The following is a 17,585-nucleotide window of genomic DNA, read 5'->3' on the forward strand; positions in this document are numbered from 1 at the left end:
TTCTCATAACCCGTATATCTCTCTTCTCTTCTTTCATATATCCATCAGTATATATATACGTTATGATCTGATACTATTACAAACTAGCCCAGCGGTCTTCCCGCACCTACACAATTAATATATCACCTAAATATAAAGAACTGTTACAATTGTTACAATATAAAGAACTGTTACAAACTTTAATAATATTATATTCCCTAAATATTAGGAACTGTTACACAACAGCTCAATGGTCTCAATAGATATACAAGAGTTTCACTCTCTATTTACATCTCTTTGTTATTCTTCTATTTATTTTCTTTTTACTTTATATTTATGTGATCTTAATAGTTTTATAACACGTTATCAGCACGATTCTCTATCTATCATTATTTGTAGGTTCAAATTCTTATCATGAATTTCTAGTCATAAGCATTCGTTGAATCTGAACTAAATGATTCAACATTCAACCACCATCTTGTGTTGATAACAAAATTCATTATCAAGCCTCTAGTCATCATATTTTATTGAGGTAAAAAATATTTTATTGCGAATGTATGTTTATATGATTACCATACTATATATATATTGACCATAAAAAAATGTATACGTGAGTTGTTATTGTTAGTGTATTAGATGGTTTAATGTCTTGTTATCGTAAATATGATTATATTCATATGTGTGTGTGTTCTTACTATCTTTCATATTTGATGTTGGTTTCTCTATAGTATTTATTTTATACTTATTTATAAATGATTACATTAGAATTTGTAAAGTTCCATGTCGATGGCATATTGAAAAAAAATTATAGATCATTGAGATAAAGTTTTCCATATATCCTGAAGATTATACAAAAGTGATATTATTCACTAAGATATATAAAAGAAACATAATTGCTAAAGAGTTGTGATATTTTAGTAAAAGTGTCTGAATTGAATATTTCACATATTTGTCAATTATATGAAATTTATGAACACAATTAAAAAACATTAAAATGTATTATGATTGATGCAGTTGGTGACTGATTTTTTCAAGTCCCAAAAGTTTAGAGAAAATTGCTTCAAAACATTAAAATATGAAATAATGATAAACAAGATTATAAAACCAATATGAAGAGAATAAACTAATCTAGGTGTAACTACCTTTGATATTGACTTCGATGTATGTTTATGTTGGGAAAATTTATACAAGATCTTTATTTATTTTCATGTAAATCTAATATTAAACAAATTAATATGAGATAACCTAGAACATGTTTCTAAAATTGAATTCAAAGAGAAACAACGATAAGAATACTTACAGTATACACAGCAGAATGAATGAGTCATTCCTTCAGTTTCTCTAACTCTTGTATCCTTTTTGTCGCAGAGTATTATCACGAAACTGAATTGTTCTTCTAATTTCTTCACATTATTCTAATGTATCCTTAGAATCACCTAGACTAGAGTGGGAAATTCTCAACACATAAGATAGATACAAAGAGAAGAAGAGAAAATAACAAAGAGGCTTAAAAAAGAACTTGTGTTTAGAGATAATCTAAAACTATCATAAAACTAGTGATTAAACTTATCTTTTGACTTCTCTCTAAGCACTTCTTTTATAGAATCAATTAGATCATTTAATTTAATTAAAAAATTAATAAAATAATAGCCAATTTGAAGCCCTAGGTTGAAATTATCATGGGCTTTAGGCCCATGAAATTTCTCATTTGATTATATGTTCATTGGACTTAAAATCAAAGCCTGTATTATTTTCTATTGATTTAATTAATTAAATAATTATTTAAATCATTTATCAAATTAATTATTTATAATTTGAACATTGATTTAAACTTATTTATTAATTTAGATACCAATTATCTTAATCAATAAATCTGCTATAATTTCTCTTTTCTTCTAAAAAATACATAACTCTGTGAAACTATCCAAAATTGACATGGTCAACTTTGATAATTCTAATTGATAATTAAATCAATTAATTGAGACTATCTAGATGATTTTATACAATGTTCAATGGGGACCATGGGCCTATGAAATCAAGCTCCAATAAGTTATCATAAATCTAAGAAATAAATTTACTAACTTATTAATTCCTCGTGACTCCACTATAGACTCAGAATTGCACTCTTGAATTCATAGAACGCTCTATAACAAATATAGATACGCTATTAATTATCCATTGTTACAACCATAATTGTCACTCAATCCTCTATAGATGATCTACAATGAGATAGGACTAAAATATTGTTTTACCCTTCATTGTATTTTATCCTTAAAACACTTAGTTTCTTGTAAATGATATTTCAGTAAACTAATTTAACTACTGAAATGAGATCTCTATCATTTAACACCTTGAACCAAACTAAAAGGAAACCATCGTTTTACTTATTCATCAGAAGCTATAGATGTTCATATCTATGATTAATACTCTCACTCAATTATACTACCGAGTTCCCAAGAAGTAAGTATGGGCTAGTCCATAGGGTAAGCTGGTAACGAACAAGTCAAAGAACTCTAATAATACAATCAGTTAGAATACTAACCACTCAGAATTGAGATTGAATTGACCTATGGTCAACTATATGATATGATTAGAATAGATAATAACGATATGTTTACTTATCTTATCAACTGTCAATATCGGTCATGTCCGATGTAACAAATACATCCGATCTTATCTACTTTGCTAATGTTCTGGAAAGAACATAACACTATAATGTGTAAATATATCATATCGTAGATTGGCAAGTCAGTGTAAATTATGTGCATTGACTAATCTTAGGACTAACTTATTTTGAACATATAATCATATTTATATTCCACTGTGATTACGTCAGTATGAATACGATTTGCTATATGCTCGGGATTTAATAGAAGTTTATATTAAACAAATAATCATGAAAATAAAACATGTGAGCAAAGTGATTGACCAAGTCAAAAAATGATTTATTATTCTTTTATTGATAATAAAATGAGATTACAAAGAATTTGGGTTTTAATTAGGGCATAAAACCCCAACAAAATCCCACTTGCACTAATTGAAACTAATGTCTTAATTCTACTAATCCCATTTCCTTGATATGCTTATCAAATGTAGCTTCTGGTAGGGTCTTTGTAAACGGATTCGCAAGATTTTCTTCAGTTGCAATCTTCATAACCTTCACATCTCCCCTGGCCACATATTCTCGAATAATGTGATACTTCCTTTCTATATGCTTACTCCTCTTGTGACTTTGAGGTTCTTTCGAGTTGGCTATCACTCTTGTATTGTCACAAAACAACACAAGCGGTTTATCCATTTCTGGAAAAACACCAAGATCCGAATAGAACTTCTTTAGCCAGACTATTTCCTTAGCTGCTTCTGATGCGGCTATGTACTCAGCCTCCATGGTGGAATCTGAGAATGCAGATTGCTTTACGCTTCTCCAAATCACAGCTCCACCCCCAAGAGTAAACACCATTCCAGAAGTAGACTTCCTGTCATCGACATTAGTCTGAAAATCTGAATCGGTGTAGCCTAAAGGCTTCAGAACGCCACCCTTGTAGACTAACATATAATCCCTAGTTCGCCTTAAATACTTCAGGATATGCTTAACTGCTATCCAATGTTCCGGTCCTGGGTTTGACTGATACCTGCTCACTACTCTCATTGCATAGCAGATATCTGGTCTAGTACACAACATGGCATACATCAGACTTCCAGCTGCAGATGCGTAAGGAACTTTTCTCATTGCATCTTCCTCTTCAGGAGTCTGGGGAGACTGCTTCTTTGAAAGATGAATTCCATGGCGGGACGGTAGACGCCCTTTCTTGAAATTTGTCATTGAGAAACGTTCAAGCACTTTATCTATGTAAGCTGCTTGAGATAGAGCTAAGAGTCTGTTCTTTCTATCCCTGATGATCTGGATACCTAGAACATAACTTGCTTCACCCAAATCCTTAATCTGGAATTGAGTGCTCAGCCAATTCTTCACATCTAATAATTTCTTAACATTGTTTCCAATGAGTAAGATATCATCTACATGAAGAACCAGGAATACCACTATTTGAGTTGCCTTCAGTTGATAAACACAAGGCTCATCAATATTTTGTTCAAAGCCATAGGTTTTGATTATTTCATCAAACCTAAGATTCCAGGAATGAGAAGCTTGCTTAAGTCAATAGATGGACCTATTCAACTTGCAAACTTTTCCTTCTTGTCCAGCTACTTTAAATCCTTCTGGCTGATCCATGTAAATGACTTCGTCAAGCTTTCCATTAAGAAAAGCTGTCTTGACATCCATTTATCAGATCTCATAGTCGAGAGCGATTTCTATGGATAGGAGGATGCGAATGGACTTGAGCATGGCTACCGGAATAAAAGTTTTCTCATAATCCACGCCTTCTCTTTGGGTATAACCCTTTGCCACTAATCCAGCTTTATAAGTCTCGATATTTCCGTCAACATCTCATTTCTTCTTGTAGATCCACTTGCACTCAATGGACCTAAAGTCACTAGGTGCTTCCACAAGATCCCAGACGGAATTTGAGTACATGGACTCCATTTCCTGTTTCATGGCTTCAAGCCATAGTTCCTTTTCAGGGCTAGCCATTGCCTGTTTGAAAGACAACGGATCATCATCACTAGTGTCACCAACATCCATATTGGTTTCACCATCCAAACCATAGCGAACTAGATTCCTAGAAACCCTCCCACTACGACGAGGCTCCGTGTCTGTTTGCTCAGGAACAATGGTACTTTCTTCATTTAAATCAACTTGTGTTGGTTGGACATGAAGAGTGGGAATTTCATCATCAACTCGCGTTGATGACGATGGAACATTGGTTGGAGTCAATTCTTTAACCATCTCCTCTAAAACTACTTTGCTGCGAGGTTTGAAGTTTTGGACATAGTCATTTTCCAGAAAAGTAGCATTCGTAGAAGTAAACACTTTCTTTTCTGAATGACCATAGAAAAGTCCACCCCGAGTACCTTTAGGATAGCCAACAAACATGCAAACTTCAGTTCGTGGTTCTAGCTTTCCCTCCTTTTTCCTCAGGACGTGGGCGGGACACCCCCAGATTCTATAATGGCATAAACTAGGTTCACGACCATTCTAGTGTTCTAAAGGTGTTTTGGGGATTGATTTTGACGGCACGACATTGAGAATGTCGTTCGTGGTTTCAATTGCATGTCCCCAGAACGAAGTTGGTAGAGTTGAGTAACTAAGCATGCATATAACCATTTCCAATAAAGTTTTGTTCCGGCGTTCCGCTACACCATTTTGTTGCAGAGTACCTGGGGCAGTAAGTTGTGATAAAATCCCAAGTTCAGTTAAATGATCTTGGAACTGCATATCCAAATATTCTCCACCCCTATCAGATCACAAGATCTTTAACATTTTATCTAATTGGTTCTGAGCCATTGCTAGGAATTCCTGAAACTTTGAAAATGTTTCTGATTTCCTATGCATTAGGTAAAGACATGAGTATCTAGAGTAATCTTCAATGAAAGTGACGAAATACTCAAAACCACCCCTGGATTGTACATTCAAAGGTCCACAAACATCTGAATGAACAAGTCCAAGTGGTTCTTTGGCCCTATCACCCTTTGCAGAGAATGGACGTTTGGTTAGTTTGCCTTCTAGACAAGATTCACAGACAGGTAATTTACCTAAGGTGAGTTCCCTCAAAGGTCCGTCCTTTGTAAGTCTTTGAATCCTATCATAGCCAATGTGACCTAGTCTCAAGTGCCATAAATACGTCATATTATCGTTATTGGTCTTTTGACGTTTATTGGTCCTAGGTTTAGCTACTTTGAATAAATCATTGTTAAGAGCGAGGGGTTCATTAGGTCGCAGAATATAAAGCCTGTTTTCCAAACATGCAATACACAATTGTGGTCCATTGAAGGAAATAGATTTATTAGAACTTGTGAAAGTCATAACAAATCGTTCTAATTGCAACATGGAAACTGAAATTAAATTTCTACTAAAATCCATAATGAAAAATACATCTTTTTAAATTAAGTATTTATTTATGAACTTCAGACGAGCTCTTCCTCTAGCTTGGACCGCAACGAACGCTCCGTTCCCAACTCTAAGATTTAAGCCGCCTTCGTCCACTTCCTCCCACGATTCAAGAAGTTGTAAAGAGTTGCAAACATGGTTGGTAGATCCAGAATCAATAATCCAAACAGATTTATCATTCTCTAAAACACATGTTTCCAAGATAAATGAACTATAATCATTACCTTTGTTTTTAGCTGCTAGGAACTTGGGGCAATCCTGTTTCCAATGCCCCTTCTCTTTGCAGTGAAAACACTTATCTTTGCCTTTCTTGTTTTTCTTGTTCTTCCCCTTAGGAATTTGTGCACTAGGTTGTGCACTCGTCTTTGTAGCCTTTGCAGGCTTGGGGTTGTTTTTTTGTCCATCTTTCCTCTTGTTTCCAGCTTTCGAAGACAAAGCTTGGTTAGCTTCAGCCTTAGCTGGATTAGCAGCAACAACAGTAGTCTTATTTTCTCCTCCTTTACTAGGTCCATCCATGATAGACTCGAAAGTCTGATGCTCGTTCATGAGCTGCGTCAGACCATAGTTGAGTTGATCACGAATGTGCGGACACGATGCCATTCGAGCATTCACGGTGTCATCACGTATGTGCGGAGACGGTGCTATCCAAGCATTTACGGTGCCATCACGAGCACTGACGGTGCCATCACGAGCACTGACTATGCCATCACGAACGTGCGGACACAATGCTCATTCTGGGGATTCCTCAATCATGATGAATTCAGAGTTGTCACCAATCAACTCTATGTTGATATTCTGCTTCCAATTAAGGAAGTTTTCTCCAATGAGTTTCTCCATCGAAAGTTGAGAAAGGATGGGAGTAGACCCAAACACTATTTAGCTTAATACTAAAAATTATCAATAAAATAGAAATCAATCACATTTGCTCAATAAAATTTCTATTCACAAAATTTCAAGAAATAACACAATATATACAAAAAATATGTAAGATATGAGAAAAAATACAAAAATAATCATATCTCTATTTCTTTAGGTTTTTAACTAATATATGATATCATTGTCCCAGTTGGCAAGAATAAAAAATACCACTAGTTAAATAGAGTTGTAAACTCATTTAATAATGGACATTGCTATTAACAACCTACTATTTGATCAAAATAAGAAAACAAAATCTGTTATTTTATGAGCTAGACCCACGGTTTCGATAATCATAGATTTAGTCTTAGTAGTCACCGTAGGGGTGAGTCTAGTAGAATTTGACCTATAATTATCTATCTTTTGAGATCTAACCTTGTCAAAATAGCTAATGAACACATTCCCTAGGGGGACGAATCAAAGCGCCTCGAGGCCCCATTAAGCTATTGACTATGTTAAACCAACGGTGGAGATCAAATAAAATTCTTAAAATAAGCTCATTATTAAATTAAAAATAGTATTTTTATTATTTATTTTTAGAAAATTAATGACTATGGTTTTCCAAAAACAAATTAAACAGATTAAAAATTTTAAAACCAAAGTCCTATAATTTCCTATTAATTATAAAGTGTCACATTGAAACAAATCCAATTAATTTGTTGCTAATCAATATTTAGGTTTAACTAATATAATGAACATATACAATTAAGTCAAACTCAAGTAAATGGGCCTTAACAATTGGACTTGTATGGAAGAAGGCTGAGTCCAGTATGTCGTTCCCAATACAAAAGCCTCTTATCTTCCATACACGGTCCAAAAGACAGGAATTTAAACCTTCGTTTTATTAATTGTTATTAATTGATTAGACCCACTATATTTATGCAAAGCAAATGAGCCTTCATAAGTGGAATCACCCACAAGAGAGGAATTTAAACTTTACATTTTCTAATGGGCCCAAATAAAACCTATCATTTTATAAATATTTTATTTGACAAAATCCATATATCTAACAAACATATGGGCCACTATATGCATCTAAGCCAAATTGCAAAAATACTACATATAGTGTAAACAAATATGTTATAATTGGATGGGTCTAATCATGTTACTATATGAGAAATTCTATGAATTTATGTAAAAAAAAACCATAATTTATTTCATTTGCAAAAATACCACAATTAATTATCTAGAATTTATCAAAAAAAATCAAATTAATTAATTTTTTTACAAAAAATAAGTCAATTTAAATGAAATTTATCAACAATTAACAATAGTTAATTTAAATTTCATTTATCAATAATCAACTTGGTTTTAGGTTAATTTGAAAAAAAATATTAATTTAATTTTAATAAGATTTATCAACAATTAACCAAAGTTAATTTAAATCCCATTTATTAAAAAAAGTATTATTAATTGGTTGAAAAAATGATATTTTTCAAAATTTAACCAAATTTAAATTTTAAAATCAATATCTTAACTGTTTTTCAAAAATATCTTGTGTTGTTACAACTATAGCTAATATTTTAACCATTAAAAAAATAAAATATTAATAGTTATAACAATCCTAAAATATCTCAAAACAGTTAATCAAATTCAAATATCCATAAAAATTATCTAACTAACAATATTCAAATTTCAAATAATTTAAATATTAAAAACTATAGAATAAAAATATATTTATATTTTCAAATAAAGAATTAATAAAAATATCAAGAATTTAAAAGAAAATATCTTATATATCTAATATCTTAATTCTAATATTTTAATATATTAAAAGATTTAAAATTAAGTTGTTAGTCTATTTTGAAATTTGAATTTGAATATTTGTAGAAAATATCTAATTATTTATATCTCAACTAACAAAAATATCTTATTTTTAAAAAACAATTTTAAATGCAAAAACAAATTTGATATTTTTGGTTTTTGATTATAAATAATTTATTTTTACAATTTTTATTTTTCTTTAATTTAAAAATATAATAATAAAAAAATATGGGTGAACAGTACCCGTGACGGGTGCTGTTCACGGTGGCCGAGGGGTGCGCGCGGATTGCACTGGCTGCCATGGGACGCGTGCTGGGCATGCGCGTGTGGTAGCCAGAGTAAATTTTTCTGTAAAAAAAAAATTGTGCAATTTTTCAAACCAAAACAATTTTCTAATTAATTTTTAACATGTTTTTACACAAAATAAAGCATATATAAACATAAATGGTATAGAAAACACAACAAAATAACCTAAAATTGCTAATAATCACATAAAATTCATTATGCTTCATAAAAACATGAAAACCATCCAATTATTCAAACATATCAAATAATCTAATTTTAATCATGTTCATTCATGAAAATAAAGATTACCAAAGGCTCTGATACCAGTTGTTGGGAAAACTTATACATGATCTTTATTTATTTTCATATAGATATAATATTAAACAAATTAATATGAGATAACCTAGAACATGTTTCTAAAATTGAATTCAAAGAGAAACAACGATAAGAATACTTATAGTATACGCAGCGAAATGAATGAGTCATTCCTTCAGTTTCTCTAACCCTTGTATCCTTTCTGTCGCAGAGTATTATCAAGAAACTGAACTGTTCTTCTAATTTCGTCACAGTCTTCCAATGTATCCTTAGAATCACCTAGACTAGAGTGGGAAATTCTCAACACATAAGATGGATACAGAGAGAAGAAGAGAAAGTAACAAAGAGGCTTAGAAAATGACTTGTGTTTAGAGATAATCTAAAACTATCAGAAAACCAATGATTAAACTTATCTTTAGACTTCTCTATAAACACTCATTTTATAGACTCAATTAGACCATTTAATTAATTAAAAAATTAATAAAATAATAGCCAATTTGAAGCCCTAGGTCGAAATTATCATGGGCTTTAGGCCCGTGAAATTTCCCATTTGATTATAAGCCCATTGGACTTAAAATCAATGTTTGTATTATAAACTGTTGATTTAATTAATTAAATAATTATTTAAATCCTTTATCAAATTAATTATTTATAATTTGAACATTGATTTAAACTTATTTATTAATTTAGATATCAATTATCTTAATTAATAAATTTGCCATAATTTCTCTTTTCTTCTAAAAAATACATAACTCTGTGAAACTATCCAAAATTGACCTGGTCCACTTTGATAATTCTAATTGATAATTAAATCAATTAATTGAGACTATCTAGATGATTTTTTACAAGGTTCAATGGGGACCATGGGCCTATGAAATCAAGCTCCAATAAGTTATCATAAATCTAAGAAATAAATTTACTAACTTATTAATTCCCCGTGACTCCACTATAGACTCAGAATTGCACTCTTGAATTCATAGAATGCTCTATAACAAATATAGATACGCTATTAATTATCCATTGTTACAATCATAATTGTCACTCACTCCTCTATAGACGGTCTATAATGAGATAGGACTAAAATACCATTTACCCCTCATTGTATTTTATCCTTAAAACACTTAGTTTCTTGTAAATGATATTCCAATAAACTAATTTAATTACTGAAATGAGATCTCTATCATTTAACTCCTTGAACCAAACTAAAAGGAAACCATTGTTTCACTTCTTCATCAGAAGCTATAGAAGTTCATATCTATGATTAACACTCCCACTCAACTATACTACTGAGTTCCCAAGATGTAAGTATGTGCTAGTCCGTAGGGTAATCTGGTAATGAACAAATCAAAGAACTCAAATAATACAATCAGTTAGAATACTAACCACTCAGAATTGAGATTGAATTGACCTATGGTCAACTATGTGATATGACTATAATAGATAATAACGATATGTTTACTTATCTTATCAACTGTCAATATCGGTCATGTCCGATGTTGTAACGACCCCAATTTCACTATTAGGCTTAAGGGCCTGGAGTAGTGTTCCTGGAGGGCATGATGGGATTTGGTGTGTGTCTTTATTGAGCTTAATGCATGATTACGATTTATTGCACGCTATATGACTATTTGATTATTTGAGATGCATGACTATGTGAATTAGTATGCATGTAGACCTGATTGTCTTAGAATGAGCATGATTGTAATCTGGCCATGTTAGGGCATAACTGTGATAATTGTACGATGTGAATTGTGCCATGTGAGTGTGGTGTTATTATCAGGATGCACGCATCGAGACAGTCCTAGTGAGCCAATTAGTCTAAAAGTCACAACAGGATGTTGTACCCGGCTCGGGAGGAGCCTAGGGGTACTTCGGGAATCTTATAAGTTGAGTTGAGAATGAGTGGTTAGTTATTGGTAATTGGGTAACCTGGGTAACCGTTTGTAACTGCTGTGGGTAACAAGTTTTAAGATAGAAAGTGATAGAATTGAAATAGAAGTGTAAAGACTTAAGTGCCCTTGAAGGTTTAGTTAGGGAGGATTATTAGGAAGGGGTAATTTGGTCTTTTGGCAAGGGGATTATGAAACTTTCAGCTGTGATATAGGGGGTACGGTTTGGGCATTTGGGGTCACTTGATGCTTTGATAGAAATTGAAGAGAAGAAAGAGAAGGAGAAAGAAGAGCTAGGGCAAGTAAAAAGAAAAGAAGAGGAAGGGTTGAAGGGCTGAATTGGGAGCTTAGGAGGAGATCAAGGAAGCTTGTTGGGAGGATTCTTCACTTGAGGTATGGATTTTATACACACTTAAGTTTGTTTTCTGTGTTGATTTGAGGATTTTAATGCTTGAGTTAAGCTTTTCAAGGTTTTGGTTTGAGTGGCTGAAATTAGAGATCAAAGGTGTGGATCTTGGGTGTGTTGATGTTTTGATCTTGATTCTAGTGTCTATAGGTTGTTAGATTGTTCATATGAAGTTTGGAATTTAGTTTTGGGGTTGAGATATGTGTTTGGGCTGGTTTGGAGGTATTTTGGATGAAGGAATTGAAGGAGAAAAACCCAGAAATTTTGGGTTCGTAAGGGCGCGCCGCGGCCCTGTTCTTGGGCGCCGCGGCGCGAGGCTGGTTCCAGGCGGGGTGGCTCTCTGACTTGTTAAGCGCCGCGGCCCTGTAGGGCTGAGCCGCGGCGCTAGGCCATTTTTTGGGCACCAAAATTTCCAATTTTGAGCTTTTGCTCCAGGGGTTCGGGGGATGTTTCCAATGACTTATTTTAGGATTTTGGGAGTCCTGAGAGTGCGGGATTGGTCCCGGGAAGTGGTTTTGGGTTGGTTAGTATTAAAAGTGTTTTATGTGTGTTGTGACTAGGATTTCGGAGAGGCTCGTGCTAGAGGACCGTGCTCGTGACCGTGGTGCATCGGAAAGCTCGGGATACAGGTAAGAAAACCGTAACACCCGAGAATAGGGCATGGCCCCACTGTGTGATTGCAGGGCATGGCCCTAGATTGTATTATGTGCAAATGTTTAACCTTAAATGAATCATGATGTGTGTGAATGATTATTTCGAATGTACTATATGTGTGATTATAATGAAATGAACGGCAAGGGCCGAGTGCGGCGTAGGCCGGGTACGGCCGTGGGGCCGAAAGTAACACTCAGCACATGGGATGCTTATAGTCAGGGTGAGACCCAAGGGATACATGAGTTATCCTCGCGGTGAGAACCGAAACCCCAGGCTTTGGTAAGGCCTCTGGGGCGGCATGGCCGTACTTTTTATTATGATGGTTTTCCTATTTATCAGTGAATTATGCCAGCTATATGATTTGCATATGTTATGTACTATTTGGGTTTTCTTGCTGGGCTTCGGCTCACGGGTACTCCGTGTGGCAGGTAAAAGCAAGGAGTCAGTCAACGGCCATGAGTATGGAGAGCGTGGGGGCGGCGCGTACATGTTCGGCCTGCCCGACTGCTTTGGTTGGGGGCATTTTTGTATATGGCTGTATTAAACCATTCTTTTGATAGTTGATCAAGTGTAAATCTATTTTTGAGTTGTGAATATTTTGTAAACCTTATTTTGGGATCCTAGATGTTTTATACTTAACGCTTTCAATGAAACTAAACATTTTCAAAGAGTACAGCCTTAAATTCTGATTTATTCACACTTTTGGTTTTAGAAACCACTTAGAGTCAGTCAAAAGCACGATTTCTATTTTTAAACTCACTAAGTAACGGCTCTAAGGTAGTAGGGCGTTACAGATGTAACAAATACATCTGATCTTATCTACTTTGCTAATGTTCTGGAAAGAACATAACACTGTAATGTGTAAGTAGATCATATCGTAGATTGGCAAGTTAGTGTAAATCATGTGCACTGACTAATCTTAGGACTAACTTATTTTGAACATATAATCATATTTATATTCCACTGTGATTACGTCAGTATAAATACGATTAGCTATATGCTCAGGATTTAATAGAAGTTTATATTAAACAAATAATCATGAAAATAAAACATGTGAGCAAAGTGATTGACCAAGTCAACAAATGATTTCTTGTTCTTTTATTGATAATAAAATGAGATTACAAAGAATTTGGGTTTTAATTAGGGCATAAAATCCCAACAATTTATTGTACAATAAAGAAGTTAACTTGTATATCAATTTTGTTGTACATTTAAATATTATTCCTTGAAGAGAATGATAGAAAGTAAATTTTATTTCAAAGAGTTTTGATATTATTAGTCATGTTATTATATATGCAATATTTCTTGCCAGAAGCAAGTATGTTCTTTTCAATGATATTCCTTGAAGTGAATGATTCATTACTTATGTTAATTATTCATTGCACATTCCTAGAAGTGAATATCTAATTATTAGTATTATAGTAAACTTTGTCATTGATTAAAATGTAATTTATAATTACATTCCTCAAAGTGTTATAAAGTCACAAAGATTATTTGAAAAAGTTATTAATGAAACCTTAACACAATACATTGCTAGCTATAGTTAAACATATTTTATGTACCAGTTGTATAATTTCTATATAATTGTGAATGTGGCAAAAAATAACTTATAGTATGTACCGGCTGTACATTTAATTATATAATATATCAAGTCATAAGAATAATGAATGATTTATTTCATTAATAAATTTGACCACTTGTTGGAAAGAAATGAGAAAGAAAAATAAGTGATATATTCATATTATGATTATATCTATTTGGCTACAACAAACATGATTATTATCATTGTGTATTAACTTGAATGAATGATAAGTTTATATTTGAAAAATAATTGTGCTTTTAAGCAAGCACACCATTGGATAGATAAAATTGTTAAATATATAATGTTGTTGAACATAATATATTAAAAAAATCAAATAGAGAAATCTGATTCTTGAAGAATCAATGCTATTATATATTTTGAATTTCATTGTCTAGTATATAAACAAAAAATGAAACTTTTATAGTGGTTAAGTATATGTTGAAAATTTCAGTGAAATACAAAGTATAGTGAGCCTGAAGTCCATTATTTGAATGGTCAATCATATGCAATGAAATGTATAAATTTTCCTAAATTTAGATGAAGAACCAGAAGATTCTTTTTATTATTAATTCTTATATGGTGCTCAAGAAAATATGTATATATATTTTCCATACGAGAAGTGAAAATAAATTTGAATATCTTGCATTTTTAAAACATATATATATTTCAACTAGTTTTCAAATGTTCTGTTTATAAATATTTTAACTTGTCCAGTTTTATTGTTAAATTTTTTACTTCATATATATCATTTATAAAAGTGTCACTCATTAGAATGTTAGTGCATTCATTTATCAAAATTTTCATAATTATTTATAAGTTGAAATTACATTTCTTTTGAAAATTATTTTGCTATATAGTTATATTTTTTTGTCCAAGATGTATGAGAAAAAAAATTATATTATTTTGATAATGAGTATTTAATTATATTCACTTTGCATTATTGAATCATTGTTGAATTTTTATTGCATAATTTCTTATCGATGTGATAAGGTTGTATGATCATGAACTTACAAGAATAATAAACTTGTTGTATGCCCTGAATATCCGCACGCACTTGGTCGAGCTAGAAAATGGCCTAAATCGATTTTCCACGTGTCAACCGTCCACCCGGAGCTGTTTGTTACGATCCCCTAAACAATTAGCCCGAGCTGATGGATCATTTAGCTGCTCATCGCTTGGAGCCATTGTGTCGACATAGTATAAGCCACGAGCTAGCACCACATTAAGCTCGTGGTGCATCAGAGGTCTGACATACCCCCGGATCCTTATAAAGTGAACCACGCAATATAAATGTGCGTATACTAGACATCACGTGTCTGTTCTATTCCTGAATTCTCAGATACGCAATATAAACGTGCATGTTCAGACATTCCACACCTGATTTGGGCCATGTGACCCATTGCCCATCTTTACCTATTGATTAGACCACCCTTCACCGTAATATAAAATGTAAATATAAATCATTGATGTAAGAGATGTGATGTGAGGGGTCAAAAGGATCACGGGATGACCCCAACCCTTACCCAGGGATCAATCTCCTATAAATACCGAAACCCTGGATAGTGCAAAGTGTTGGATTCTTCTTATAAAGCAAATACTTTGTAAGAAATAGTAAGGATAGATCAATAATATCGATTGGTGGACTAGGGGGATTTTAACCTTCGAACCACCTAAAAAAGGAGTGACCATCTTTCTTTGCAATTAGTTTCCACATTCTCGATTATTATCATCTTCATATTATGGTTTATCAATCAATACTAATCCATCCTATTTATTCATATAATTTACTGTTGGCGAAAAACCGCGTCAACAGTTTGGTGCTTTCATTGAGAGGGCTTAGATTAGTGCTATCGCGAAAACTTGATCATGGTGGTTACTCGTTCGAGGGATGGTAACGAGGCGGATCAACATGGTGGGTAGGAGGCCCACCATGCCGCCATATCCAACGAACCAGACCTAGAGGTCTAGCAGCGATCGGGAAAGCAGCCGATGGGCCATGACGACACCGGAAGTTCGGCGCCCTTACCGCCAAATCCGAACCCTGGTTACCTGACGACGATAGAAATGGAGAACATATAGTTGAGGAGTCATCTAACCAAAGCGAATAAGAAAATCGAGGAGGTCTTGGCCCGGCTACCCCCTCTTGCAACCGAAGTTAACGTCGGAAAGAGGCAAAGCAGGACTCACAAGTCCCGCAGGGATAGTCGGTCCAGACCTAGTCGGTCGGTTAGAACCTCAACCTCGAGTTCTGCGCCCATGTCGCACCATAACCAGGAAACTATGTTTGAGGAGTTTCCCAGGGCCCATCAGTAAGTCAGTCGATCAGTCAGAACTTCAACTCCAAGTTTGGCTCCACCACCAAACGCACCCAGAAGGGCTCGTGGCAGCTTGCGGAGGAGGTCTGAGGAAAGCTTGCGCAGACAACCTGCTCCGGCCAGCCCTCCTGTGCCGCGGTCAAATCGCCGGGTGCAAGAAGCTGGAGGCAGTGGGATAGAGTGACCGCGAGCTAGTTTGATCTGGCCAGACGGGATTAGGATTGCTTCACCAGTTAGGCATCCCCCTTCGCCGATAAGATACCCATCCCTCCTCGTCCTGCTCGAGATATTCCTGCACACGGGAACAACAGAAGGAATCCTCCTCCCGCCGTTTCTGCTCATCGCCCGCGAGCTTGCGAAAATGTCCCGGATCCTCACCCCCAGTAGCAGGCTCTAAGCTTTTCCAATGGGAGCTATTGGACCGAGAGCCACCGAGGTGGTAGATCTAGTGGAGACCTGCGCAATCATTTAAGTTCGGCGCAAAGCCCTCGGCCGCCTCGAGGACCGACCTTCGAGATCGCCTCAACTCACAGAGGGGGGATCTGGCCAGAAATGAAAGTCATACTCACCGAGAGGATGGTCCTTCCGAAATACGTGACAATGGGAATATCCCACCAAACCAAGTTCAAGCTTGGAGGGACAATAACCCGCCTAACGCGTACAATGGAACGGGAGCTGTTGAACAGCCCCAGAACAACTAGGGGATCAAGGACCAGACCCTCGAAAGGTTAGCTCAGATGAAGGAGCTAATGAAGAAACTCTTATCAGAAAAGGGCAAAGACGAATATGACTCGGGAGACGAGCTCGAGCGTTTTGCCCCCAACATCACAGCCACGACATACCCGCCGGGTTCCGGATGCCCCATCTATCCAAATTCGATGTGGACGGGGACCCATCGGATCACTTGGGGATGTTCAATACCCTAATGATGGCCCATAATATCGGCCCCGAGCTAAGATTCCTGATTTTCCCTTCGAATTTGATCAGGCCAGCTAGGCAGTGGTTCAAGCAGTGCAAGAAACAGTCAATCAGCTCGTGGAAGAATTTCTCTACCGATTTCAAGAGGGTATTCCGAGCCTCTCAAGCGGCTTGCGTCAAAGCGGACACCCTGGTGAACGTGAAGCAACAGCCCGAGAAGCCCTTAAAAGCTTATCTGAGCAGGTTCGCAAACGTTGCAGCACAAGCTAGGGATGTGGACGATAGTTCCAAACTCATGGCTATGAGAACTGGAATCCTTGTTGGGGGCGGGCTGTGGAAAGAAATCCAGAGGAGAGGTGTCAGCATTGTGGATGAATTCTTGAACAAGGCCCAGGAATGGATAAACTTGGAAGAAGCGTGAGCATCGGTCGCGGGAACTAGCCAAATCCCTGACCAGCCCATTGGAGCGGAAACGGGCGTCGTGAAAACAACTCAGACTGTTGCCCAGAATAACCAAGGGGGTGGAAGCAAGAGAAAGGGGAACGGCGAGGGCGGC

Source organism: Humulus lupulus, chromosome 1, assembly GCF_963169125.1.
Source record: "Humulus lupulus chromosome 1, drHumLupu1.1, whole genome shotgun sequence".
Lineage (NCBI taxonomy): Eukaryota > Viridiplantae > Streptophyta > Magnoliopsida > Rosales > Cannabaceae > Humulus > Humulus lupulus.